This window comes from Bos indicus x Bos taurus, chromosome X (assembly GCF_003369695.1).
Source record: "Bos indicus x Bos taurus breed Angus x Brahman F1 hybrid chromosome X, Bos_hybrid_MaternalHap_v2.0, whole genome shotgun sequence".
Lineage (NCBI taxonomy): Eukaryota > Metazoa > Chordata > Mammalia > Artiodactyla > Bovidae > Bos > Bos indicus x Bos taurus.
Window position 1 is genome coordinate 12,495,497 of NC_040105.1, and position 2,583 is coordinate 12,498,079.

The window sequence follows — 2,583 nt, forward strand, 5'->3', positions numbered from 1 at the left end:
TACTGATTTTTCTGGAGGGGAGGGTCCTTAGCAGTATTTGTTTCCTTCATTCTGGTCTTGCACCTTTCTTTCTAGGGGTACTTTTTTGTTCTTACTATAATTATGCTATATTTGCTTTCTTATATAGTCTCATTTTGTGGATAATGGATTGGAATTAATTTTTCAATACTTGAAAATGAGATTGCTCTTCAGTATTAGAAGCACCAAAGGATGTTTCAGAAACAAGAAGACTGCCTACACTGAGTTCAGCCTATTCAATAAAACACTGTTTTCATAAAATGAAATAATTTCACTGAAGGAGTTCAAGCTATTCTTTTCCATGATTTCTATCGTTGTTGTTCAGTCACTCAGTCGTGTCCAACTTTTTGCGACCCCATAGACTGCAGCACGCCAGGCTTCCCAGTCCTTCACCATCTCTTGGAGTTTGCTCAGATTCATGTCCATTCTATCGTTAACTCAAAAACCTGGGCGCACTCCTTGGCTACTCCCGTCTCCTTCTGCTGACCATCTATGCATAGGTTTTTAACCAATGGTGAACATCGGACTCATACTTGTAGCTTTTAAAAGTACATACAACCAGGTTGACCCTTCTGATTCAGGTCTAGGGTAAGTCTAGGCATGTGTATATGTGTGTATACACACTCAACTCCAGTGATTGTGATGCCTCTCCTTTTAAGAATTATTAATAAATCAAAAACTAAGTCCTGTTGACCATACATTCTAAATATCTCTGCCACATACTTCTTCATTTTTACCTTTGCCAATTTTTTTTTCCTGAGGCAAGCATTTTATTTGTTAATACAAGGATAGAAATTTGGCAATAAATATCATCTAATATATAACATCTTCAAATAAATAAATAAATAAACTGAAGAGTCATGAGCGGGTGGGCCTGAGGCCTAGGGCTTGGGGGAGCTGCCCCCACACCTCAAAATGCTATTGCAATATAAACTTTGAGGAAATTCTGTGGCTGTGGCTATGGTTGCCCTCCTCAGCCTTGACAACCCACATACTCTGGGAAAGAGGGTGGAGGGGAAGGGTCCTGAAGCTGGCAAGAAAATCCTTAGCAATGTCCTTTGGTTGCCACCCTGTGACACCGACTGCCTTGGTGACCCCTGTGTCTGGTCTGTCCCTTCCACTCTGCTTTCAGTATTACCTCCAATGCAGACCCCACCTCTTCCCTTTTTAATCCCTTCTCTTCCTGTTTCGAATTGTTTCCTGAATTGGATGTACTGAGTTATTTGGGGGTAAGCGGAGCAACACCCATCTAAGGAGAGGATGGCAGCCAAAGGGCTTCATGCCAGAAAGGTACACAAGACGGTGGCCCACTCACAACCCTACAGGCACACTTCCTGGAAGCGCCACTTGAGGAGTTGGGTGGATGCTGGCAAGTAGTGGGCAGGAAGCATGAAGCTATGAGAGCCTTGCACCAATCATTTTGGGCTCCTTTGGGCATCACATTAGGTAGAAATGGGATGGGGCCTACTGCACCTGTTCCCCAGGCCTGGAGGAGTCAGGAAGGCTGGGAGTGGATGGGTCTTATTGAATCACATCCTCTTCCAAGTCCATGGAGGGCTAAAGGCTCATGGCTTCGGCCTCCTGGCTCAATGAGCGTTGGTGTATAGGTTTCTTGTTCCCAGCGTGGGAGCAGGGTTTGAAGGAGGAGGGGAAAGAGAAGGTGGTAAAGGAAGGTCAGAAGCTACAAGTCACGGACCTCCAGGGGCAGGGTGACTACAGTGGCCAGAAGCTGCATCTTCTTTATGACCCAGTTGAAGTCCTTGGCCGAGTGTCACAGGCAGGTCTTCAGCCCCTTCAGCAGCCAGAAGCTGTCCATCTTCTGGAAGAAGTCACTGTGGTAAGAGCCGGGGGCCCAGGTGGGCTCAGTCCCAGGCAGAGGCTGGGCAGTGGGTAGCCCAGAGCTGCCATGACACCCACAATGTCTCCTAGCACACCCTAGAGGCTGGTGCAGAGGTGGGCCCAGCTGTGGCACTGCTTGAGAGTGATGGCCTTGAGGGGGAGGCCACTCAAGTAGCACAGGTGCTGGCTGCAGGCTTCACAGTTCTGGGTCAGCAGCCATTTGTCCTTGCGGTTTCACCGTACCTCCAGGATGACAGAGGGCCTGAGCAGAGTCTCTGCCCCCAGCTGAGGTGTGTTGAAGTCAGGCTCGTTGAAAGGGGGGACTCAGGTAGTTCAGAGGGGTGCCGGCCAAGCTGTGGAGCTGGTGTCCAGGTAGCAGGTGAGATCACAGGTTTTCTAGATGGAGAGGCCAGGCCCTGGGTTTTCTATGCACATGAGGGCTGGGTGGGGGTGGCGCCAGAGCAAGGTTCACGGGCATGTGAGCATCCCCAGTGAGTCCCCTGCCACCGGCTCCCCAACACGGACAGCCTGGTGGGCTCCAGCCAAGCAGGAAGCAGCAACTCCTGCTGCCTGGCCCAGCCCAGCCCAGCCCGGTTCAGTTCTACTTATCCCAATTTAAACCAATACTTCATCATCTCCTGCCTAGACCACTCTAGCAATCTCCTCATTGCTACTCTTCAATCTACTCTTTGTCTCTTATAATCCAGCCTCTAAACAGCTAACAGG

General features: G+C 49.0%; 1 pseudogene; it reads right to left on the minus strand.

Moving 5' to 3' along the window:
- Positions 1-1,699: 1,699 nt before the first annotated feature.
- Positions 1,700-2,355, minus strand: LOC113887550 (annotated as a pseudogene).
- Positions 2,356-2,583: the final 228 nt, after the last annotated feature.